Source organism: Myxocyprinus asiaticus, chromosome 17 (genome assembly GCF_019703515.2).
Source record: "Myxocyprinus asiaticus isolate MX2 ecotype Aquarium Trade chromosome 17, UBuf_Myxa_2, whole genome shotgun sequence".
NCBI classification, from domain to species: domain Eukaryota; kingdom Metazoa; phylum Chordata; class Actinopteri; order Cypriniformes; family Catostomidae; genus Myxocyprinus; species Myxocyprinus asiaticus.
The window spans coordinates 40,892,811-40,920,598 of NC_059360.1; positions in this window are offsets into that span (position 1 = coordinate 40,892,811).

Consider the following 27,788-nt stretch of genomic DNA (forward strand, 5'->3'; position numbering starts at 1 on the left):
GTGTGAAGTCCCATGCTGCTTCAAATGCTCAATCATTATTCCTGTCCCAAAGAAACCAAAAATCACAGGACTTAATGACTACAGACCTGTCGCCCTGATGTCTGTGGTCATGAAATCATTTTAGAGACTGGTGTTGGCCCACCTGAAGAACATCACTGGACCCTTTCTAGATCCCCTTCAATTTCAGACATCAGAAGATTACAAAGGACAGTTCGGACTGCTGAGAGGATTATTGGTTGCCCCCTGCACCCCCTTCAAGAACTATACACTTCCAGAGAAAGGCTGGAAAAATCACTCTGGACCCCACTAACCCCGCCCACTACCTTTTTGAACTGTTTCCTTCTGGCCGACGCTTCAGAGCTCTGAGCACCAGAACCGGCAGGCACAGGAACAGTTTTTTCCCTCAGGCTATCCATCTCATCAACAGTTCCCTATCTGTCACTCACTCGACATTGTGTCGATGTAGTGACACTAGGGGTCACTATTGGGAGCCCGAGACACCTCTGGTCTTTGACAAAAGGCCAGTGAAAATTGGTGAGTGGTATTTGCATGCCACTCCCCCGGACATACGGGTATAAAAGGAGCTGGTATGCAACCACTCATTCAGATTTTCTCTTCGGAGCCGAACGGTCATGCTCATTGAGCTGAATATTACTGTTCATTCACCTCTACTGGATCTGACGGCGCATTTCAGCGGCTTCTCCCTCCTCTGCACTGGTGCACTGCAGAAAACGCCGCTGGGTGCTTCGGCAGAAAAATAAGAGAGTATATTTTCTGAAAGAGCTTTTCCTCCTCTAAAAGAGTATATATTTCTCTAAAAGAGTGGCACACACGGAATGTGTTTTTAAAGATGCGTCTTTTTAAAGATGCCTTTCTGATTGTGTGTTATTCCTGGTTGCGGTCGTTATCTCTCAACTTTGGATGGTCATGATCGCTGTCTTTCGTGTCTGGGCGCGACCCACACAGAGGCAGCGTTTGTGGATGGTTCATGTTCTCACTGCGAGAACATGACCATGGCAATGTTGCGGTCGCTTTTTCTTACGAAAGCAAGCCACCCCAGTGGCTCCCCGCCTCGGTCCTTCTACCTATGGGTATGAGGCCAGCGCGGCTAGCACTGGGGGCGATTTGGGGACCCCAATGGGATCGTCTCCGCTGGGCATCCCCCTGCGGACCTCCCATTCCCCAGCATGCTCGTCTGCCCCAATCGGGCTTCCGGATGAGTTCGCTGGCTCATCTCATGGCGAGTTTGGCTTCTTGTTCGGAGCCCGTGAAGATGATGAGCTCTCGAGCGCAGCGTCGGAGAGCGGGCTTGTCCAGTCGGACGCAGAAGCCTCAGCTGGGCTTCCCCCTTAGGGGACGATTGCCCAGTCACAGGCCGATGCCGAAATGATGGACATGCTTTCCGCAAGCATCGGGTTAGAGTGGAACCCTCCATTCTCCCCTGAACCCTCACGGCTTGATGATTGGCTCCTGGGGTCGAGGCGCAGCTCAAAGCAGCCACACCCCGCTCCAGTGCCATTCTTCCTGGAAGTGCACGAGGAGCTGACGAAGTCATGGGAGGCACCTTTTACTGCCCGGCCCCGATTCCGCAGTTCCCCCACTCTCACTACCCTTGATGACGGGGCGGCCAGGGGCTATATGGCAATTCCACCAGTGGATAAGGCGCTCGCGGTGCACCTATGCCCGCATAGTGCCGCCACCTGGTGCGGACGCCCTAAGCTCCCGTCCAAGCCCTGTAGGCTCACGTCATCCCTGATGGCTAAAGCCTACAGCATGCTGGACAAGCCGCCTCTGCCCTGCACGCCATGGCTCTCCTGCAAGTCCACCAAGCCAAGGCGTTGAAAGAACTGCACGAGGGTAGTTCCGCCCCAGATTTGATGCAGGAACTGCGCTCGGCTTTGGAGTGGAAAGGAAGCGCTGTCTCCAAGCAGAGGACCGCCCACTGGCTCATTGACGCCATAACTACGGCATATGTCACCCAGGACATGCCGCCCCTGGTAGGGCTACGAGCCCATCCTACCAGGGGTGTAGCGGCCTCCTGGGCCCTGGCCAGGGGTGCCTCTCTAACAGACATTTGCAGAGCAGCGGGCTGGGCAACACCCAACACCTCTGCAAGGTTCTACAACCTCCGGGTGGACCGGTTTCGTCCCAGGTAGTGGCACGCAACACAAGCGGATAGGCCCGGGATAGCTGGCCGGGTGTATCGCTTGCACATAGCGCCTTCCACCTCCTTTTGAGTTGAAGACGTGCGCCATTAATTCCCAGTAGTGTTCACAAGTTTGTTCCCTGGTTGACTTCCTCCGAGCCCTGTGGCAGTCGAGTTTTCGGAGAGATTCGCTGCCGGCCCAGTACACGCATTAACTAAGAGCCCTGTTCTGGGGTAGTTGCTCCGCATGTGGCGGTTCCCTGTAAGGCTAACCCCATGTGATATATATCTTCCGCTAATTCGTTTCCCTGTTGGCAAACTGCGTCTTCCTTGGGCAGAGCCCCTCTCCCCCAGTCTCCATGTTTGTAGTAACTCCTCCCTCACTGGGCAGGATCTACCTTGAAGACTCTCCACATGGTTGGAAAGACCATGTGACGTATCCTTCCACTTAAATATCCCCCCCCTCTTTGGGCGAGGAGTGGTCTCCGCTGTGTCTTCCCCTTGGGAGGGACACCCCCCGACTAGACCTGGCGGCCCAGTCAGATAATCCTCCTTCTTTTTTAGGGAGTGGAAAAAGAGAAGGGGAAAAGAGGCCATGACTGGGATAAGCCTGTCTCTAACTTTTGGGTAGTCGACTTGTCCCCAAAGGGCCGTTCGACACTCATAACTATGTTGGGGGAGGTTACGTGTCGACCTGGTGTGCTGGCTATGAGGCACACAGTAGTCTGCCCACCACACACCGCCAGTTCACCTAACACAGTTCAGCCAGTTGTGGCGTTTCGTATAGGGACCCCTGTTATCACTACATCGACACAACGTTGAGTGAGTGACAGATAGGGAACATCATGGTTACTTGTGTAACCTCCGTTCCCTGATGGAGGGAACAAGACGTTGTGTCCCTCCTGCCACAATGCTGAACTACCCGTTAAATTGGCCGGACTTTATATCGGCTCCTCGGCGTAAAACCTGAATGAGTGGTTGCATACCAGCTCCTTTTATACTCGTATGCCCAGGGGAGTGGCATGCAAATACCACTCGCCAATTTTCATTGGCCTTTTATCAAAGACCAGAGGTGTCTCAGGCTCCCAAGAGTGACCCCTAGTGTCACTACATCGACACAACGCCTCGTTCCCTCCATCAGAGAACGGAGGTTACACAAGTAACCATGACGTTAAATTGCCCCATTGAGCAATAACTATGTGCAATACACAGTTTAGTCTTTTTATATTTATCCAACACATCCAACCTCTTCTGACATTCCATTCCTCTGAAAAAAAAAACAAACAAAAAAAAACATTTGCACTGTACATAACAGATTTGTATTTGCACTGTACATAACAGATTTGTATTTGTACTGTACATAACAGATTGTATTAGATTTGCACTACCCATGTGTATGTGTGTGTGTATGTATGTGTATATCTGTACGTATGTGTATGATTAGTTGTATTTTTTATTTTATTATTATTATCTATGTCTTGCTGCTGTTTTTGTATTGTTTTTGTATTGTTGTACACTGGAAGCTCCTGTCACCAAGACAAATTCCTTGTATGTGTAAGCATACTTGGCAATAAAGCTGATTCTGATTCTGATTCTGATAAACAATCACAAGCATGATAAGGAAGTTGCATTTTTATCCCTAACATTGCATTTTATCTATACTAATGGTTATGGTTAGATTTGGGTTTTGGTTGGGGGGTAGATTAAATAAAATAAAAATTTCTCTTCACTGTTTTACACCCTGTTCAGCTGAAAACAATTATTTTTACAACTGGCTTCTGGCAACCTCTCGTGGATATAAATGGATGTCACACTTATTCATTAGCCTCTGGAGGCAATGTTTTCAAATTCGGTCAATGTATACTGATTTCGGCTAAAGAAAAATCAGCGCACACTTGCCGAATTTGATGTGAGATCAGGCTGCATGCCCAAGGGTATCATTTTTTTTTTGGGGCTCCCAGACATCTACATACTCTGGGCCCCCTGTCTTATCGCAGCATGTAATGTCCTCATTATATTATCACATAATTCTCACTATGCAACATTTTTCACAAGTTCTTAAAACTTTAACACACATACACTACCGGTCAAAAGTTTTGAAACACTTGACTGAAATGTTTCTCATGATCTTAAAAATCTTTTGATCTGAATGCGTATGCTTAAATGTTTGAAATTAGTTTTGTAGACAAAAATATAATTGTGCTACCATATTAATTTATTTCATTATAAAAGTAAAATGTAATTAAAAAAAAAAAAAATAAATGTCAAGAGTACATGTCTGCAAATTCTAGGCAAAGGGTGACTGCTTTGAAGATGCTAAAATATAACACAGTTTTGATTAATTTTGGATTTTGTTTAGTCACAACATAATTCCCATAATGACTTTACTATTATTCTAAAATGTGAAAAAAAATTATAATAAAGAATGAGTAAGTGTTTCAAAACTTTTGACCGGTAGTGTGTATATATATATATATATATATATATATATATATATATATATATATATATATATATATATATATATATGCAAAAGTTTTAAGCACTTGTAAAAAATTTTTCATAGTGAAGATGTCTTCAAAAATAATGCCATAATTAGTTTTCATTTATCAGTTAACATCACACAAAGTCCAGTAAACATAAAAACAGCTAAAGCATTATTTGGTGTAACCACCATTGCTTTCAAAACATCACCAATTCTCCTACGTACACCTGGACACAGTTTTTCTTAGTTGTTGGCAGAAAGGATGTTCCAAGTTTCTTCAATCAAATCAAATCAAATCACTTTATTCTTTGGGAATTCGCTACAGTTCTTCTATCTATTTAGACTGTCTCAATTGCTTCTGTCTCTTCATGTAATCCCAGACTGACTCAGTGTTCAGTGGGGGGCCCTGTTGCAGGGCTCCCTGTTCTTCTATTATATTCTGTTATATTATATTTGCAAAAGGAATGTTTGGGAGTCTAAAATTTATATTTCCCATTAAAACACTAAAGCTGAAATATACAGTAAATAACTATCTTAAGACAAATGTTTTTTGTGAAACACTTTATGTGCCTAAAATGTTTGGACAGTACTGTATATATAGATTTGCAAAAGTTTACCAAGTTAGTGACTTCAAATCTGTTAGTGAGGCATGAAGTAGCAAGTTAATTGGATATCCACGATATCTATCTATCTATCTATCTATCTATCTATCTATCTATCTATCTATCTATATATATATATATATATATATATATATATATATATATATATATACTGTATACGTGTAAACATAAATGTGCTGAATTATTATGAAGAGACACTAAATAACAAATGTAGGATGTTTTCTTAAGTAGGCAGTTTGATTTGAATCGCTTATCTTTTACACTAGATGATGGACCTACAATGAGCTGAGATATTTTTCTAAAAATCTTCATTTGTGTTTTGCTGAAGAAAGAAAGTCATACACATCTGGGATGACATGAGGGCGAGTAAATGATGAGATATTTTACATTTTTAGGTGAACTATCTCTTTAAGTAAACAGAGCGGTATACACAGTTCTGCTCATGGATATCCAGTTAACTAGCTACTTCATGCCTCACTAACAGATTTGAAGTCACTAACTTGGTAAACTTTTGCAAATCCAGTGATAAATTTCATCCTCAAATGCACTCATTGTATCTACCCGGAGTCTTGTGAACACAACTGAGGTTGACTATAAGTGAACTGGCGAATACTGTCAAAGTTACCAGACAATAGCCAGTTCTTACATGTTTTTGACACTTGGCGAGTGTTAATTTTGGATCCTGCTTCCCTGCCTTGCTGTATCCTCTCTCTTATGTTTCTCTTTCTGTTTCTGGTAACCTTATTTTGGTAGCAACATCTCTTGCCAACTACCTAATGGAGTGTTATGAATATGAAGTGTATGTTTTTGGGATAAAACACTGAACATCTTAAGGAGTTAAGATACCCAGACACTAGATCATCTCTTACCATCAAGTCTAAAAGCAGGCTTAATTTGAGCTCACTCTCGACCACATTTCACACACACACACACACATGCATGCTCAAATGGACACACATTGCCAATGTACTAAATCTATCTAATATCTATTTAGAATCTTGTTTGAACAGCATTGTCATTGCAGTATGCTACACTCTGGCAGGTTTACTTTTAGACTGTTTTTATCTATTTTCCTTTTTTTAGTTTTTTGTTCTCAAAGCAGACGTATTTCATCTTGTTTATTTGTCTAGTCTAATCCCCTGCAAGTAATAGATATTATCTGCCTCAGGTTACAAAAGTGCATAATTGAGCTGGGATTATCCAGGCGAGCGGGTAAAGCTGCCTCGACTCTAGTAAACTTGAGACACGAGGTAGCTACCGCCGTTCTGGCACTACCGTCTCAGAAGCAGAGAGCTCCATTTAATCAGCACAAACAAGGCAACAGCAATTTCAGAGGCTACTTTTAGTAGTAAGTGTTGGAATGTTAAACTTGGTTTAGTGATTAAAGAGCTTCTTGAGAGTACATGCCTATTCCTCTCCCAGTGGCAATGCTGCAAATTTGTTTTGATGAAAGAGCTAACTCATATTGGGAAAGCAAAGGCGGTCTGCATAAATAGGCCATCTTGATTAAGTCCACTTCTCTCAGGACTCAGAGGCTTAAATGAAGTAATGGCAAAAACCTTAGAAGTATTTCCACATGCCTTTTAGAAAAGTTAGTCACTCTGTATCATTAGTTGATATCCATTTACAGTGCTAAAAGGAATAGTTCACCATATAAAAGAAAGTTCTATCATCATTTACTCATCATGTCATTATAAACCCATATGCTGCTACACAAAATGAGATTTTGTATATATATATATATATATATATATATATATATATATATATATATATATATATATATATATATATATATATATATATATATTATTTTTTTTTTTACTTAAAAATATTAGTAGCTTGTAGCTTGGCAAGATGCTGTACAGTTTCAAAGTAGCTTTCCTAACACTGATATTCAGTGTTTAATGGCCTCTCAGCTGTTATTTTAATAATTAGATAACAGATGCATAGACGGTCTGATATGTTTGCATTTGCTTAATTTGCTAGCTTACATATGGTGCAGAATATTGATGTTGATTATTAGTACATCAGTGAAAAATCAACAGGCTGGCGAAGACATTTATTCAAATTAATGGTTTGCATTAAAACTGCACTTTCTAAAGTAGAGCTTTGTGGTTTGCCACCAATGGACTGGTTTTGTGAAATAATAATAATACATATGCTGCACATTCTTTGGAGTGTAGTGTTTGAAAGTATAGTGTGTAATGTTTTTACTACAAGTAAGCCATTTGTAAGTTGACTGCCCCAAAAATAATAAACTCGTGTTTGTGGCGGGACTATCTGTTTGTGCAACCAAGAGGTGACAGAGGTAAGTGTTCAAGAAACCTATTTTATTTTTGTAATTTTTAAAAAACATCACCTTTAACTATATAAAAAAAGTAAAATAAATAAATAAATAAATAAATAAATAAATAAATAAATAATAATAATAATAAAGCAACTTTTTTCACATATGGACATTGCATAAATGTTTGCATACATATAAAGGCTGTTTGAATACCAACACTCATGAATTTCCTTTCTTCCACTTTTGCACCTTGTTGTAGACTTCCAAAGGCAGTCATGTTTATTATTCAGAATGTATCAGAAGAGGAAGGGTGCATTACCATAGCAAATATGTTTTTTCAGATGCAACACCCTCCGTTAACATGCTGTCAAACAACTACTAAAATGTCCTTGGAATATCTGTCATGAGTGTGATGATGTGGAACTGATGTCTGATAGCCAAAGGACTGCGGCACATTTGAATTTCTCTGTTTATGCACCCTATTGTTTCTGCTCAATTAATCTTTCTTTGTGCTGTTTTGTTAGAGGACATTTGTATGCTAACAGAATTTACTTTTCAAACTCTAGACAGGTCTTAAATCAGATATAATATATTAGTGGGGTCCAAAAGTCTGAGACAACAGTGCAAATCTGGGATTTCCTTACTTCCTACACAAGTTGCTTTTTGGGACATTCAGGAATCTTGCTGGATAACATGGATTATCAAGTTTGGCAAACTTGTGGAGTCCATGCCTATTCGAGTGCATTCTGTCATTAAAGGAAAAGGGTTGCACTCTGTTACATTCAAATACTGAGAAGTTATTAAATTCATATACATTTTTTTTCACTCAAATTATTATGCTGATAATGAACACTGCCATTCAAAAGTTTGGGGTCACTTGCCTGAAATGTTTCTCATGATCTTAAAAATATTTTGATCTGAAAGCGTATGCTTAAATGTTTTAAATTAGTTTTGTAGACAAAAATATAATTATGCCAACAAAATAATTTATTTCATTCCAAATTTATATATATATATATATATATATATATATATATATATATATATATATATATATATATATATATAACGTTTTTGGAATGGATGACTTGGACATAATAATAAAGAAAAGCAGCCAATATATGTGAACTCATTCAATACAGTTTAAAAAGCATCCCAGGTTGATACCTTAAGAAGTTGGTTGAGAAAATGCCAAGAGTACATTTCTGTAAATTCTAGGCAAAGGGTGGCTACTTTGAAGATACTAAAATATAACATAGTTTTGATTTATTTTGGATTTTTTTAGTCACAACATAATTCCCATAGTTCTATTTCTGTTATTACATAGTTTTTATGACTTTACTATTATTATAAATGTGAAGAAAAAAGATAAATATGATTGAGTAAGTGACCCTAAACTTTTGACCGGTAGTGTAATTTGTAATGAAAATCATATATTTTTGTATAAAAAAATAAAAATAAAAAAACTAAATAAAAAAATCAGTGGTCTAAGACTTTTGGAGCCCATTCTACACTCCAAAAATTAAGTCATTACCCTTGCTTGATTTAATTTGAGAAAGTTTTTACGTGCAATTTAACGTCTTTCATTCAGATTAAATCAGTTTGATTGAGCCAACATTATTTAGAGGAATAAGGTCAAATCAATGTACTGTAGTAGGTTAAACTCAACTTCATTAGGTTCATCAAACTAATTTTACTAAGTAATTTGCAAAGTTTTATTCAATTGATTTTCTTACATTGGTCCAACTTAATTTATTCTATTAATCATTAGTATATGCCAGGTAAGCAAGTGTAAGGATAGTGAAACCGTTGCACTATCAATTAATTTAATTGCAACTGCTTATGGAGCTAAGCAGCACTCAAATCAAGTGTCACTTGACAGTGAAAGTTCATCTTCAACCTAAACACAAGCACCATTACTAAATGGTAACCCCCAAAACTCCAGCATACTGTAACAGACTCTGTTTTTGAATACCAATATAACAGAACATTAAACATGAACAAACTTCCTTATATTCTCATCTTTCTCAAAAACACATACAATAACACTTATTTTTAACACTTGTTCTCCCTATCCAGTGCCATACAAAGCATGCTGGAAAATGGAAATCCCCTTCCCAGTTTTATCAATGCTACATTAACACCCCTCCCCCCCCATCCCCCCCCCCAAAAAAAAAAAAAAAATATATATATATATATATATATATATATATATATATATATTAATGTAGTCTCAGCTCAAATGGATTAAGTAAACTTCAATTTTACAAATTTAAATGGACAGAATGCAATGAAATCAAGTTGTGATGATATGTTCTAGAATTGTGTTGCTTTAGTCCATTTTAATTAAGTAAACTGAACAAGCAGCAAAAATCTTTGTGTGTGTGTGTGTGTGTGTGTGTGTGTGTGTATTGTAATAAAAAGATACTTCCTTTACTGTGAATTCTTCTGTTCTGACTCCACTGACCAAAACAAAATGTATTGCTTTGCTTTTCCCAGCAGTGTGTATGTGTACGTTAGCATGGACTTAGTGTGGCTGAAGTGGGAAAGCTGGTTGGCATTTGACCTGACAGCAGGTATACTAGCATTTCGGGGTTTGGGGAGTTTCTCAGCACTCTTACATGCTCGCACCTTTGAAAACTCTGCTAGCCCGCGTCACCTGTATTTGTTCACCTTCATGTGAAATTTGGGGCATGCCAGCTGTACTTTTCCAGACATCGCCCCAGAAAAGGTCAAAAGATTACTGCGGAACTGTGAAAAAATGAGAGAGAGAGAAAGAGAGGGAGAATGTTGCTATGTTCAAAATGGAATACTAGGTTACTACTTACTGAATTCTGCACCTTAGACACTGTATACATGTACACTGTACACTGCGTAACACTTCTTTAAAAATAGTAACTAAAACAGTAGGCATTATTCCATGCTAAGCATTTCAAATTGTAGTGTTACATTGTTGTGACTTGACCTCATCATTTTGCATGTGAGTGGTACAGTTATAATCTTGGGCATACGTAACCTTAAAATGCCATTTTGTCCTTTTGGTTTAAAAGACAAGGAAACTAACCTGAGTAACTTTTCCTCCAGTGCAAGACTACACGGGCACAATCCACTTACTAAAAGGCACTTCAAGGTCATTGGTTATCAGCCATTCAAGCTCTCCAGAATAAACAAGAAACAATGCCAGTATTTCCTCTCCCATGTGCATTGAGTCACCCAGGGGACCTGCAAGACTTTTCTGGTGGAACAAACCTGGTTGTTCCACGCATGCAAATCCTTTTAGTTTTAGTTCATACCGCAGCATGTTGTAAACTGTGATACATGCAGCCTTTCTCTCAGCTTAGGATGTGCTTTGAGAGCTCCACTTTGAAGAAAAACAAAATATATTGTAATGCCTTAAAACTACATAGATTTTGATAAAGCGTTTCAGCACACCCACCCTAAGAATGTCCATTATTAGGACAAAAGTAAAATGAGGACAATTATCTGGAGGGCAGTAGATCATATAGATTCAACCTACACTCTCACGGCGAAACTGTGAGGATTCATACAACTTTTCTAAATTTGGCTAATTCGTTTGATATTGTACTACTGCACTCTCATGAATTCGTGTGACTTTCACTACAGCCAGTGATGTCATGGGACATCGTTTCCATCTAATACGTGACAATTACTTGCTTCTATCACCAGGGGCGTAGTTTCGCCCTGCCCTCCCAATAATCAAAAGAAGCAAGTACAACCCTCCCAATATTTATACCATGATCAATGGAAACATGTAGATGCTTCACATGTAGATGCTTCCCCCCAATATTCAAGCCAAATCTACACCCTTGTCTATCACACACAACAGCTTCCTATCATGTCTGCACACTCTACTGATCATTTAGGTTTAACATGTCCTTAATGCCTTGTGTGCGAAACTCATATTTCCGCATTAGACATCCGGGTATTTTCACGTGATGAAATCATACAAATTCATACCAACGAACTCATACGAAATCATACGAAATAGCCAACTTGTAAAATATGTACAAATATTTATGAGACTGGGTTGGATTCAACAGTGACTCATTAAGGAGACCAACAGAACATCATGAACTCAAGGCAAATATCACAATGTTTTTTTGTTTGTTTGTTTGTTTTTTAATGCTCAACTCTGAAAAATGTCTGGTTGGACAGCTTGATAAGAATTTGATAAGAGAAAGCAGTACAGATTGGGTCAAATGGTCAGGATTTTGCTGTAAAATTAATTTGTGGCTTTATGAGACTCAGTTAAACTTTAATGCCTATAATATTGCATGAGGCAATTTTCTTGAATAACAGGAAAGAAATAAAAGCAGAATTAAAAGGGGTCATACTCTGTAATGGGAAATATAATTTCCCTTGATCGTTTGAAAAAAAAAAAAAAAAAGAGTTTGATGTACAATTAAAACATACTGTAACTTCCAGAACTCAAAACTTCTTCCCCAATAAAAAATAAAAAAAAGATAATATATTTAAACTAAGTTGCAAAAACAATTCGTTTTAAAATCCTAGGATATTTTGAATAATTACCTAAGAGGCATTAAATAAAGATATAGAATGAATGACCCAGTCCTTATTGCCGTAATTTTAATATCGTTTTTTATGACTGATCATTTGATCATTAATTATTTTATATAATTTTTTTTCACTAATAATTCACTAAACTAAAAAGGTCAAACAACCTTAATTTACTGTATTTATGTAATTTTTTTCAGTGTAATTTTTTTACATTTTGTTTTTAATTTTTTTTATCCCAGCTTAATATGTCGACAGCATTAACAGACAGGCTGATTTTCATGGAAAAGTGTGAACATTGTGGCTCTGTGTTGCAATTAAAATATTACTCTTGATGTTTGAGCATCTCAAACAGCCCAACACTGAGATTGTATCTCTACAATCTATCTGTATCTCTCACCAATGGTAGACAAGAATGTTCAGGGAAAACAGACTGTTTAAAAACAGTCATTATTTTTGTATTACTTCTGTTTATATACAGTATCTGCTTAGTGATGCTAGATATGCAGAAAATGCACACTTCACCTTTCTAGTAAATCACTGTTATTTATCAATTTATCAAAATGACTAAAGTACATTTATACAACCCAGAAAGAGACCAGGAGACGCTGAAATAAAACAGGACATTAAGGCGGACTGGTAAATACCTCTTCATGTCTGAAGAACAATGGTGTTTCAACCTTGAGGCTAAAATCAATATTGTGGTGTTTAACATATTAATAGGAAATTAATCTGATAATTCCACCATTAACAAAACTCCCCACAGTGTGCACTAAAGATAAATAAGCAAGCGAATAGAAAATGTAATTTGAAAAGATGTAATAAATATTCGATTTTTACCAAGGTCATCACTTGGGTGAAAGGCCAGATCTCCTTCATTCGTCATCAGAACTTTACCTTCAATACTGTATATATATTTGTGTTCATGATCTAAGGTAATGACAAAGGGGCGAGTGGACTCCATGTTATTTTATTAGATGAATGATTGTGAATGAGGGTTTCCAACAAAATGCTTCATTTCTCAAGACTAATGTAGAAATATTTATTTTTTATTCATTACTTGAATCTGACAAAGAATGTCAGCTGAAAATTTGCCCAAATTTTAAGAGATTGTACTAGGGATGTCCTGATACAAAAAAACAATACTCTCTGACGTATGAATGTCATTGTGAAAACAGTCAGTGCACAATTTAACTAAATAAATATACAGTCTGCAGATGCTGTATGCTTAATAGTGAAAGTGTGAAGCTGGCTGCTCATACACTGAAAACAACACATCATGCAGGGCCCTCATTTACACTACAGCATGCAGCAAATATAGACTACATATATAATTAATTAAATAACAGCCTTTTGCAGTTTAATAATCACACTGGATCATGATGCAACCTGCATTTCTGGAGATGTGATGTTGCTGTCAAAAACATACAAACTGAAAAGGCTTCAATCTGGATTTCAGCCAAAATAAAAGTACCATTTAAATGGAAATAAATATTAAATAAATATATCACTACTGCATAGTTTGGTAATATTCACTGTGCTATTAATAATAATAATAATAATAATAATAATAATAATATACATAAAATAAGCAGATAATATTTGTATTATATTTAAGAAAAATCTCACATCTGTAATGGTCTGTTGTGCAGCACTTTATTTGACATAAAAACAAAAGAAAAACTCAAATGTTGTATTTTGGATTGTGTTGTCAGGATCTTTATAAAAGAACATCATAAGATAAAAAATATTGCAATATTATGTTAAAATAAATATTGTTCTATTTTTATTTGATTACTGTAAAGCTTTATTTATTCAGACACTCTTTTGATGATAAAAATGAATTGAATGAACTTTCGAAAAAGAAAACAGAGTTTGTGAAAAAAAAGAATTTGGAAAGAACAAATAAAACAGATTTCTGAAAACCCTTATTGATAAACAGCCTTTACATATTGGTTATTAATTGTGTGTGTGTTTGTGTGTGTGCGTGCGTGCGTGCATGTGCATACATACATGTGAAATTTGAGATGTTTGACTATTTTTGACAATGTGAGAGCTATTTTTATTTTTTATTTTTTTATTTTTTTTAAATGTCTTTTGAGTAACAGTTGCTGAAACATAACAAATACAATCTCAAATTAATGTATCTGAAAATTGCAACATAATAAAAAATAAAATAAAATAAAACAAAAAACAGGTCTGGTACTGGCAAGTACCGAAAAGGAAGTAACATCATGGTTACTTGCATAACCTGCATGACACTAGGGGTCACTCTTGGGAGCCCGAGACACCTCTGGTCTTTGATAAAAGGCCAATGAAAATTGGCGAGTGGCATTTGCATGCCACTCCCCCGGACATACGGGTATAAAAGGAGCTGGTATGCAACCACTCATTCAGGTTTTACGCTGAGGAGCCGAGACAAGGTCTGGCCATTTCAGCAGGTAGTTCAGTGTTGTGGCAGGAGGGACACAACGTCTTGTTCCCTCCGTCAGGGAACGGAGGTTACGCAAGTAACCATGACGTTCCCTATCTGTCACTCACTCGACGTTGTGTCGATGTAGTGACACTAGGGAACCCTATACAAAATGTCGCAACTGGCTGAACTGTGATACGTGAACTGGCGGTGTGTGACAGGCATACAGCTGTGTGCCTCATAGCCAGTGCACCAGGCCGACACATAACCTCCCCCAACATAATAACGGCCCTCTGGGGACAAGTCGACTACCCAAAAGATAGAGACAGGCTAGCCCAGTTGTGGCCTCTTTTCCCCTTCTTTTTTTTTCACTCCCTAAAAAAGAAGGGGGATTATCTGACTGGGCCGACCAGGTCTAGTCGGGGGGTGTCCCTCCCAAGGGGAGGACACCGTGGAGACCACACCTCGCCCAGAGAGAGGGGGGGGGGTATTTAAGTGGAAAATACATCACATGGTCTTGCCGATCATGTGGAGAAGTCTCATGGTAGATCCTACCCAACAGGAGGGGGCTCTGCCCAAGGAAGACGCAGTTTGCCAACAGGGAAACAGAAGATATACATCACATGGCGTTACCTTAGAGGGAACCGCCACATGCGGAGCACCTACCCCAGAACAGGGCTCTTAGTTAGCACATGTACTGGGCCGGCAGCGAGTCTCTCCGAAAACTCGACTGCCACAGGGCTCGGAGGAAGTCAACCAGGGAACATAGTTTGTGAACACTACTGGGAATTAATGGCGCACGTCTTCAGCTCAGAGGAGGTGAAAGGCGTTATGTGCAAGTGATACACCCGGCCAGCTATCCCGGGCTTATCCGCTTGTATTGTGTGACACTACCCGGGACGAAACCGGTTCCACCCGGAGGTTGTAGATCCTCGTAAGGTGTTGGGTGTTGCCCAGCCCGCTGCTCTGCAAATGTCTGTTAGAGAGGCACCCCTGGCCAGGGCCCAGGATGCCACTACACCCCTGGTAGAATAGGCTCGTAGCCCTACCGGGGGCGTCACGTCCTGGGTGTGATATGCCATAGCTATGGCATCAATGAGCCAGTGGGCGATCCTCTTCTTGGAGACAGCACTTCCTTTCCGCTGTGCACCAAAGCAGACAAAGAGCTGCTCAGAGATCCTAAAGCTCTGCGTGCGATCCAAATATATGTGTAAAGCGTGCACCGGACACAGCAATGACAGGGCTGGGTCTGCCTCCTCCTGGGGCAGTGCTCGCAGGTTCACCACCTGGTCCCTAAAAGGGGTCGTGGGAACCTTGGGCACATAGCCTGGTCGGGGTCTCAAGATAACGTGAGAGTAGCCCGGACCGAATTCCAGGCATGTTTCACTGACAGAGAACGCTTGCGTGTCTCCTACCCTCTTGATGGAAGTGAGCGCAGTCAGGAGAGCAGTCTACAAGGAGAGTGCCTTAAGCTCAGCTGACTGCAAAGGCCCGAAGAACTACAGAGAGGTCCCATGAGGGGTCTGGAGGGGTTCAGCCTCCTGGCGCCTCTCAGGAACCTGATGATCAGGTCGTGCTTCCCTAAGGACTTACCGTCCACTGTGTCGTGGTGTGCTACTATAGCAGCAATGTACACCTTCAAGGTGGAAGGGGACAGCCACTCTTCCAACCTCTCCTGCAGGAAGGAAAGCACCAATACGGCTGCGCATCTCTGGGTGTCTTCCCATCGGGAAGAACACCACTTAGCGAACAGACGCCACTTAAAGGCATACAGGCGCCTCATAGAGGGGGCCCTAACCTGAGTGATCGTGTCTACCATGGCGGGTGGTAGACCGCTTAGGTCTTCTGTGTCCCGTCCAGGGGCCAGACATGGAGATTCCAGAGGTCTGATCATGGGTGCCAGATGGTGCCCCGTCCCTGAGAAAGAAGGTCCTTCCTCAGGGGAATTCACCGGGAGGGGGCTACCAGGACGACCTGCTCCTCATCCTACCTGACCTTGCACAGAGTCTGTGCAAGTAGGCTCACTGGGGGAAATGCATATTTGCATAGGCCAGGGGGCCAGCTGTGTGCCAGCGCATCTATGCCGAGAGGTGCCTCGGTCAGGGCGTACCAGAGCGGGCAGTGGGAGGATTCTTGGGAGGCGAACAGGTCTACCTGTGCCTGTCCAAATCGACTCCAGATCAGTTGGACCACCTGAGGGTGGAGTCTCCACTCTCGCCTGAGGGTAACCTGCCGTGACAGTGCGTCCACTGCAGTGTTGAGGTCGCCTGGGATGTGAGTGGCTTGCTGACTCCAGAGGAGGAGACGGTGGGTGAGTTGTGACATACAACGAGAGCCCAGACCACCTTGGCAGTTGACATATGCTACCGTTGCTGTGTTGTCTCTCCAAACTAACACATGCTTGCCCTGGATCAATGGCTGGAACCTCCGCAGGGCGAGCAGAATTGCCAGCAACTCGAGGCAGTTGATGTGCCAACGCAGCTGCGGGCCCGTCCATAAGCCGGCGGCTGCGTGCCCATTGCAAACAGCGCCCCAGCCCGTTCTGGAGGCGTCTGTCATGATCACGACGTGCCTGGAGACCTGCTCTAGGGGAACGCCTGCCCGTAGAAATGTGAGGTCGGTCCACGGGTTGAAGAGGCGGTGACAGTCCGCCGTGATGACCATGCGACATGTCCCATGGTGCCATGTCCATCTCGGGACTCGAGTCTGAAGCCAGTGCTGAAGCGGTCTCATATGCATCAACCCGAGCGGGGTGGCCACTGCTGAGGATGCCATATGCCCCAGGAGCCTCTGAAAGAGTTTCAGTGGAACTGCTGTTTTCTGTTTGAACGCCTTCAAACAGGTCAGCACTGACTGTGCGCGCTCATTCGTGAGGCGCGCCATCAACGAGACTGAGTCCAACTCCAAACCGAGAAAAGAGATGTTCTATACCGGGAGGAGCTTGCTCTTTTCCCAGTTGACCCGAAGCCCTAGTCGGCTGAGGTGCGAGAGCACCAGGTCCCTGTGTGCACACCACACATCCCGAGAGCAAGCTAGGATTAGCCAACCGTTGGGATAGATGCGTGTTCGATAGATGCGAATGCCCACTTCCCTTAGCGGGGAAAGGGCTGCCTCTGTGACCTTTATGAAGATATGAGGGAACAAGGACAGAACGGAAGGGAGGACCTTGTACTGATACGCCCGACCCTCGAATGCAAACCGCAAGGAGGGTGTGTGTCGAGGTAGAATCGAGACGTGGAAATACGCGTCCTTCAGGTCTACCGCCGAAAACCAATCTTGATGCCGGACGCTCGCTAGAGTGCGTCTTTGCGTCAGCATCTAGGATGGGAGTCTGTGTAAAGCCCGGTTCAGTACTTGCAGGTCCAAGATTGGCCGCAACCCACCGCCTTTTTTCGGTACAGTGAAGTAGGGGCTGTAAAACCCCTTCTTCATCTCGGCCGGAGGGACAATCTCGTCAGACGTACCTGCGGGTTGGGCCTTGCGGTGTGCAAATACCACTCACCAATTTTCATTGGCCTTTTATCAAAGACCAGAGGTGTCTCAGGCTCCCAAGAGTGACCCTAGTGTCACTAAATCGACACAACGTCGAGTGAGTGACAGATAGGGAACAGTACTTGTACTCTCCAAAAAATGGTAAAAGTTGATATCTGATGTATATACACTGGATTGAATTGAGAACAATTCAAAACAACTTATTAAAGGTTGTTCGAAGATTTACAAGTCGTGACTTTATTAAATAGACATTTTATTTTAAATTGCTTATGTATTCTTTCTTATTATAATATTATGTTGCAGTTTCTTATAAAGTGACCAATTATCTGGTGAGTTAACCCACCAAAGCCAGTTTTAACTCCAATTTGGCACTTGGCAAGTGTTACGTTTGGATCCTGCATATGGTATATTTAAAGGGGTCATGAAATGAAAAATCAAAATGTCTGTGATATTTTCACATATACGAGGTTACTCTACAATAAAAACATACTGCAAGTTTCATACCTCAAAGTTAACTCCCCATTTTAAAATATGAATATTTGTTTTCCACCCTTCTGAATGCCAGGATTTGAGAGCACCACAATCGTGACGTCAGCATTATCCTGTACACACCCCTTAACAAGCGTATGTAAATCAAGCAGGTGTGTCCACTCATGTCTGTCAATAAATCACAAGAGTGATACTGCTGTGAGAGTAAGATGTCGAGTAAGTACGTGAATTTTGCCAAATATCTTGTATTGAAAAACATAGCAGTCCCAAGTATTTTGTCCTCGGAGGCAACGCTGGTAAGTACATTTAGTGTGTTTGTAAAAAAACGTCAAGCCAGCGTTTAACATTATTAAGAGACCAAGTGTATCATTATTAGCATGCTGCTAATCAAATCAGTACATAAATGGATTAGCAATATTTTCTTGAGTTGAATATTAATATATTGTTATATACAGGTGCATCTCAATAAATTAGAATGTCATGGAAAAGTTCATTTATTTCGGTAATTCAACTCAAATTGTGAAACTCGTGTATTAAATAAATTCAGTGCACACAGACTGAAGTAGTTTAAGTCTTTGGTTCTTTTAATTGTGATGATTTTGGCTCACATTTAACAAAAACCCACCAATTCACTATCTCAAAAAATTAGAATACATCATAAGACCAATAAAACAAAAAACATTTTTAGTGAATTGTTGGCCTTCTGGAAAGTATGTTCATTTACTGTATATGTACTCAATACTTGGTAGGGGCTCCTTTTGCTTTAATTACTGCCTCAATTCGGCGTGGCATGGAGGTGATCAGTTTGTGGCACTGCAGAGGTGGTATGGAAGCCCAGGTTTCTTTGACAGTGGCCTTCAGCTCATCTGCATTTTTTGGTCTCTTGTTTCTCATTTTCCTCTTGACAATACCCCATAGAGAGAATCTATGGGGTTCAGGTCTGGTGAGTTTGCTGGCCAGTCAAGCACACCAACACCATGGTCATTTAACCAACTTTTGGTGCTTTTGGCAGTGTGGGCAGGTGCCAAATCCTGCTGGAAAATGAAATCAGCATCTTTAAAAAGCTGGTCAGCAGAAGGAAGCATGAAGTGCTCCAAAATTTCTTGGTAAACGGGTGCAGTGACTTTGCTTTTCAAAAAACACAATGGACCAACACCAGCAGATGACATTGCACCCCAAATCATCACAGACTGTGGAAACTTAACACTGGACTTCAAGCAACTTGGGCTATGAGCTTCTCCACCCTTCCTCCAGACTCTAGGACCTTGGTTTCCAAATGAAATACAAAACTTGCTCTCATCTGAAAAGAGGACTTTGGACCACTGGGCAACAGTCCAGTTCTTCTTCTCCTTAGCCCAGGTAAGACGCCTCTGACGCTGTCTGTGGTTCAGGAGTGGCTTAACAAGAGGAATACGACAACTGTAGCCAAATTCCTTTACATGTCTGTCTGTGGTGGCTCTTGATGCCTTGACCCCAGCCTCAGTCCATTCCTTGTGAAGTTCATCCAAATTCTTGAATCGATTTTGCTTGACAATCATAAGGCTGCGGTTCTCTCGGTTGGTTGTGCATCTTTTTCTTCCACACTTTTTCCTTCCACTCAACTTTCTGTTAACATGATTGGATACAGCACTCTGTGAACAGCCAGCTTCTTTGGCAATGAATGTTTGTGGCTTGTGAAGGGTGTCAATGATTGTCTTCTGGACAACTGTCAGATCAGCAGTCTTCCCCATGATTGTGTAGCCTAGTGAACCAAACTGAGAGACCATTCTGAAGGCTCAGGAAACCTTTGCAGGTGTTTTGAGTTGATTAGCTGATTGGCATGTCACCATATTCTAATTTTTTGAGATAGTGAATTGGTGGGTTTTTGTTAAATGTGAGCCAAAATCATCACAATTAAAAGAACCAAAGACTTAAACTACTTCAGTCTGTGTGCATTAAATTTATTTAATACACGAGTTTCACAATTTGAGTTGAATTACTGAAATAAATGACATTTTCCACGACGTTCTAATTTATTGAGAAGCACCTGTATATTATTATAATCTCTTGACACAATGTGTAACTAGTGTTGTATTGTCGTTGTCTTTTAAAAAAAGCAATACGTATATATAGATATGTGGTTAAATTTTTGTTGCTTTTCCAGTTGATTAATCTTAATCTTAAATTATTCTCTAAATCTTACTAATAAAATATGTTAATATGCGATGCATGTACAGATGTTCACACAGAACATTTAGAGAACATGCCAGTAGGTACATGGAGCCAGCTATTGTCTACAAATGGAAGGAACAGAAAGATGTCCTGGAACACCTGAGCCAAGAAAACAAGGTCATAGTTGGTGGGGAAATGAGAGCAGACTCACCAGGTAATAAAAAAATTGGTTCTTAGTTAGCTGATTGAAAAAAATCTGAACAGTGATACATAGTTACATTCATTGTAATGCTGTTCTGTTGATTTGTTTGAATTTTTGAATACATTTTTAGATTTCACTTAATGGGTATTAACATTTTTAGGCCTTTCTGCAAAATATGGGAGCTACACCATGATGCACCTGCAGAGTAACACCACACTGGACATTCAGTTAGTGCAGGTGACTTTGAAACCTAACATTACATAATCTCATTGTGCAAGCATGTGGTAATGTAATAAGAGAATTGGTGCTTCTCAGTAAGCTCCCAAATTTAGTAGTCTGGGCACTGATCATGTAATCAAATGCAAATTGCTAAATACTGATTCACAAGCAGGGGAGCTGATTGAGACACAGGTAAAGTCAATCAATGTCCTTATGGTGTTTCAAATATAATTAATTCTACAGTGGACACTATTTATTGTGGAGACACTTGTCAAGATAATAATAGGATATAATCTAAAACCTCCCTGCTATTTCTTTTCTGCCTTGTTTATTTATTGTGAATATTTTTAACTATAGCAATGAGGTTGGTGGCAGCTACCATATGGAGAAGGAGGGTCTATGAAGAAGGTGGGTCTAAAAAGAAGGTATATTTTGACGGAGATAGATAAGAGCAATAGGAATGTCATATGTTTGCCGTTTGTTACTGTAAGGTGATCACTGTCTTATAGTTCATGTTTATGGGGTTTGGAATTGCATATCTTGCACAGTTATATTTGAAAGTGTTTCAGGCTGTATTTGGCAGCTATGCATTTCAATGAGAATAAATCCCACGTAGTGGTCTGCGGCATCAGGAAACTCCCTCTGTATATGCAGGACAACACATGAAGGGATGACCACCCTGACCTTCCTGCCCAGATAGCACCAGCTGACAAAGCTCCTGTATGCCAGATGTCTGTAATGCCTGAACAACATTCAGAGAAAGAATATTTTAATTGTCATTTCTATGAATGCTTTTTGATAATGTTGTGCTATTGTATTGAGATTACATGTTTTTTTTTTTTTTTTTTATGACAAGTTTTCTTTATTTTGTAAATGGATTTTCTGTACAGTTCAATTTGGCAGTCTGTTGTTATTTAGAAATGCCACTTTTTCAGATATGTCACATAGCTCCTAAAAGTTTAGGTATTTTTTTATTTTTATATATTTTTTTTTAGCAGATGTTACACAGTATTGTCCTTTTATTTATTACCGTTCTATTCCTCTGAGCCTCAAAGGACCATAATCAGCTCTGTAAATGTTGAGTGCATTCTGAAGAGAATGAACATTTAAACAAACAGGTTCTAAGCCAGGGTGATGGGTCATAGAGTTTGGAGGGACAGGTACATGCTTGATTCTTACAACCTATTTGGAAGGACAATATGGTAAAAATGGTCGTATTGAAATATGTGTTTATATAATATGTGTAACTGTTTATGAAAAAAAAAATATATATATACATTATATATATATATATATATATATATATATATATATATATATATATATATAAATATACACACAAATATGTGTGTGTGTGTGTATATATATATATATATATTACATATTGAGGTCTTTTTAACCTACCTCAGGTATTTCCAGGCAGCATATGTTTTCTTGTTCAGTGGGCCTCATGGCACAGTTTCCACAGATACACCTATCAATTAAGTATAGCAGTCCATTTGGATTTTGTAGATTTAGAATTTTTGCAACTGACACATTTATGTGATCGTCGGCATTCATTTACATAAACTATCAGACATAAAATGGCCTTTAATTTTACTGGCTGTCATGTTATCAACTACTCAGCAGTTCGAATGTCACTGTACATCTTACATCAGACCAATAGATAATAGATTTTAACAAGCATGAGCAATTACCAAGCTGAAATAGATTGTTGCAATGTTGTGGTTGCGCTGGTTCATTTTCTTCTGCCTCAGGATCTGACTTGGGCTCAAACATATACAGATCAATTACAGTGCTGCCCATCTCGAGCATCAAAACAGGTCACACATGGCCTGAGAGAGGGCGTGGATTTGGCGCAATTAAGTTAGCCAATCACAGCAGTGGGTGTTTACTTCCGTTTCTGAAAGAGTAGGACACTTCAAATGCAGCCTTCGAATGCGACCTGCTTTCATGGGAATTCGGAGGATGCATGAGGTGTATCCTTCGTAGATGCATGAGGTGTATCCTTCGTAGGCACTCACAACCCACAATTCTTTGGTTCAACGGAAATGTCAAAAAAAATAAAAATAAAAAATGACATCAATTTTCCCGTAAATATGATGTTCAAACGCAAGTAATGTTAATCCCAAATTGAAGTACCTCAGTAGATGGGTGCAGAGTATATGTATAATTATATTAATATATCATTAAAATAAAGTATTAGACTAAAAGTACACCTGTAAAATCTATTTTCTTTTCTCTTTACATCATAACTCTCCTAAAATTTACCTCATAAATTCACTTCTGAAGAGACTTTGTTCCCTTCTCACTCAAAGCGCTCGTGCTTGTTAAAGAGTGGCGTGCTGTCATAGCAACCATGTTACGTTCCTTCTGTTTGTCCTACGAAGGCCATCTCTAAATGAGGCTTGTTTAAAGGCGGACGCTCAGTATACTACAGCCTTCAAAGGATGCATCCTACCTAGCACGCAGCTTTCGAAAGGAGACAAAGCTAGAGTGAAAATGAGGATGGAAAAATATTTGTACAAATATTTCAACTTTATTAGTACAAAAAAAAACTTTGCTAATTTCATAAGCTAACCTTGAAAAACATAATATAAAGATTTGAAAATGCATTTCTTGACCACTTTAAATGAAATTTGATATTTGTTTGCATGGATAGAAGTTATGACAGACTAACAAAAAGAATGTTGTACGGGCCAAAGGGCCTAGGTGTGTGCGCACGTGTGTGACTTTGTGTGGCTCCACAGCCCTCAAGCCTGTGTTCAGATGTGTGTTTTTGAGGCAATGGACTGCTGTCCATGAGGTGGCATACTGCATACACAGACAAGACAAACTGATGTGAAAATTAACATGCTGGACCCTCTGAAATAGTCAAACAAGCTGAATTATGAACCTCTTATGACCAGCTGCCTCCATCAGAGTTTTTACTGTAATTACCTCAGAGCAAAGTGCAAGTACAGATGGCATTCTGTTAACAGTATTTACACACTCACAGACATCAAATGTTTTGCTCATTACATCAATCAAATTATATATGCAAGAATAGCATCGCTTTATTGGATGTGTCCTTTAGCATTGTGAAACATTCAAAGCTGGTAAGCCCTGATTTAGCAAATGAACAATTATTCAGCTGGGATTTATTTCTAAACTGTAATTATAGGGTAAACATATCATTTGTTCAGTCAAAAACTAATTAAACACAAAATAATAGTTTATAATAACTGGCCTCTCTCTCTGAGCACCCAGAGAAACAATATTTCAAAACATTTGCAAATGCATAGAATCATATGTAGGATGTATAAATATGTATAAATAAGTATCAAAATATGAGACTTCGAACAGGGTTGTTTAAAACTTTTGGCTGCTGGGTCTGTCCAGTCAGAACCTTTGTTCCTTAAAAAAAAATGCACTGATTAAATTAGAAATTAGAAATCAAAAAGCAGTTTCAGTGCAAACTTCATATATATATATATATATATACAGGGTTGGGGAGTAACGGAATACATGTAACGGGATTACGTATTTAAAATGCAAAATATAAGTAACTGTATTCCACTACAGTTACAATTTAAATCATTGGTAATTAGAATACAGTTACGTTCAAAAGTAGTTTGATTACTGAAGAGATTACTTTGCATTTTATTGTCATTTGTTTCATTTAATATTTAGTCCTTTCAGATGGAAAACATTTATACATATAAATGATGCGATCCAAAGTGCATTTGAACAGCGGTGAAACACTTTCTTATGATGTGTTACATTCATACGAGCAGACAGAGAAGTAAGTTTGAAGTAAGTTTGGAGCAGAAGAAATAGAAATAAACCTTGTGTAAATTGTCAGCTTTACGCTAAGCTAAAATACTATTTCTAGCCATTTTACATGCACATGTTACCAGGCATGATCATATTTTTATATCAAGAAAATTCACATTGGATCATAATTTCTTGTTTTTCTAGTAAGACCTTTGATATTAGGGCAAAAATCTTATTCCTGATTATAATTTTTGTATTTTTTTCCTGTAAAAATTCCTTAAAACAAGATCAATTAGATTTATCTTGTTTTAGAAACAACACTGCATAAGATATTTAGGTTTTTCAGAGAATGTATTTTTAACTTGTGTATTTTGTCTTACTGTACTGGCAGAGTTTTTATAGTCAAAACAAGTGGAAAAATCTACCAGTGCTGAAGAAGTAATCCAAAGTATTTAGAATATGTTACTGACCTTGAGTAATCTAACAGAATATGTTACAAATTACATTTTACAGCATGTAGTCTGTAATCTGTAGTGGAATACATTTCAAAAGTAACGCTTCCAACCTTGTATATATATATATATACACACACATTTACACTCAGGATCTTCAATTAATGTTCACATCAACCACCAGAACGGGGAAAAAATATGATCTCAGTGATTTTTACCATGGCATGATTGTTGATGCCAGACAGGTTGGTTTTAGTATTTCTGTAACTGCTGATCTCCTGGGATTTTCAGACACAACAGTCTCTAGAGTTTACTCAGGATGGTGCCAAAAACAAGAAACTTCCAGTAAGCGGCAGTTCTGAGGAAGGAAATGCCTTGTTGATGAGAGAGGTCAACGGAGAATGGCCAGACTGGTTCAAGCTGACAAAAAGGCTACGGTAACTCAGATAACCACTCTGTACAATTGTAGTGAGCAGAATAGCATCTCAGAATGCACAATACATTGAACCTTGAGGCGGATGGGCTACAACAGCAAACGTATGCAATTTATTGGGACCATAGTGTCCTAATAAAGTGCTCAGTGAGTGTGTAAAAATACTGTATATACAGTATACTGTTTAGTTACCATATTGTGCATCATATGTGGTGTAATGCTAGCACTTGTACATTTATTTATGTTTGAATATAAACTAGTTTGTACAATATGAACATATGGACAGCTCCTAAATTGTTTTACATGTCTGTTTTCATCTGCCCTGTATGGTATGCTTTATGTTCAAACGGTTAAATAAAACAGGTAAAATAATCATCATACACCTCTTGTGTGTTTTTGCTTAAATATTACACCAGTTGTGCACATAAAATGTCCTGAACATTTCCCAGAAAAATGTTCCTTGAAAAGAGTGGGAGCCCTGATTTATACACTTAGAATTTCTGCAAACTAAAATTGAGTGAATCATTATCATGCATTCTTCAATATTGCCGGTTGTTTTTTTTCCTCTGTCACTAAAGCCTAGCTCATCCTCACTGTTGTCATTCAGATGAGTTAAGTGATCAATCTTCATGCCCATTCCAGAAAACATTGCAGAGTATTATTATTATTTAATGTTTTTCTGAAAATGAAGAAATACAAATCAAAACTTTATTTATGCACACATGTAATTATACTATGGTAAGAACTTCCAAATAAATAATTAAATTCCATAATATAATTGATGGCACTATCTATAAAAATTCTCAATTGGCAACATGCATTCATATTTTCCAAATTTTCTGTAAAACTATGTTAGATAAAATTGAACTGTTAATAACATAATTTACAGTAATTAACCTCCCAGAAATGCAACAAAAAAAATCATGATGTAGATGTAACCTACCAAAATGTGCTCAATAGAACTATTTATGGAGCACTTCTGCAGGTGTCTCCCTTGTCTTGAAGAGAAAATCAAATGTCATGTGACTTAAAAACAGCAAATTATTGGTTACTTGGTTACTAGAATTGCTGCTGGCACAATTTACAATATACTGTAAAAATATGTATCCTTGAGATGTTACTTATTTTTAGTATACCTGTGATAAACTTTGATGCCATTTTTCTCAGTGTTCGTGTTGACATAGTTACCATGTTTTGGCTTTGTAGGGCAATATTCTTGATCCGCTGTAAACAGCACTGTTCAAAAAGAAAATTAATTTGCTATTCATAGTTGCCTTCACATATGCTGCCTACTTTGGAAGTGCTAACGACAGGGTAAGCACTACTGCCAGATGATGGACTGATGGAGAACTGATGCGCTCATAATGGTAGGGCAAGTCCATCTGCTATTCACATGCCGTCAATAGAGAACAACTGTTGACAGATGACCATGCTAGCTGTTTATTACAACACATTTATTTTCTGTCACTCGCTGGTGCTGGCTATTCTGCTCAATGATCTGAGCCAAAGGATTTTTAATGTAATGTCTTCAAAATGGTCTTCTGGTGGACAGAGCTGTAATGCTGCACAACACAGTGTTAACTTGAATAAGATAGCAAGCTCTAGATATGCATACTCTAATTTAGAGGTATTCAATTAAAGTTTCAAGAGGTCCGGTCTCTACATTTTCTTCCCAGCAAAGGTCTGGAAAATAATAACTTGCACGGTGTCAGTAGTCAGTATGGTTTTGAAATGATGTTTTTTTTTTTTTAAATAGTTATTATACTGCAACTTTCCACGTTGGCAGCAATAGTGTTTTAAAAAAACAAAAAAAAAAAAAAAATGTTTTCTAGTACTTCTAAAAAAAATAGTCTCTTCAAAGCAGAGATGAGGACACTGGCCCAGAGACAAAGCCAAAGCAGTGGGGTTTGAGGGATCTTTTCTACGAAAAGATTAGGCTAATATATTTCATAGAGTTCAGTCAAGGGCACTTGGATAATACTATTACAAGATAAGATCAACATTTGTTTTCAAACTGGGTGACAGCAGTCTAGTTTTTGTGTTTGAATATTTTTACATTCTGAATATTTATTCTTAATTATTTTTACATTCAGATACCTAT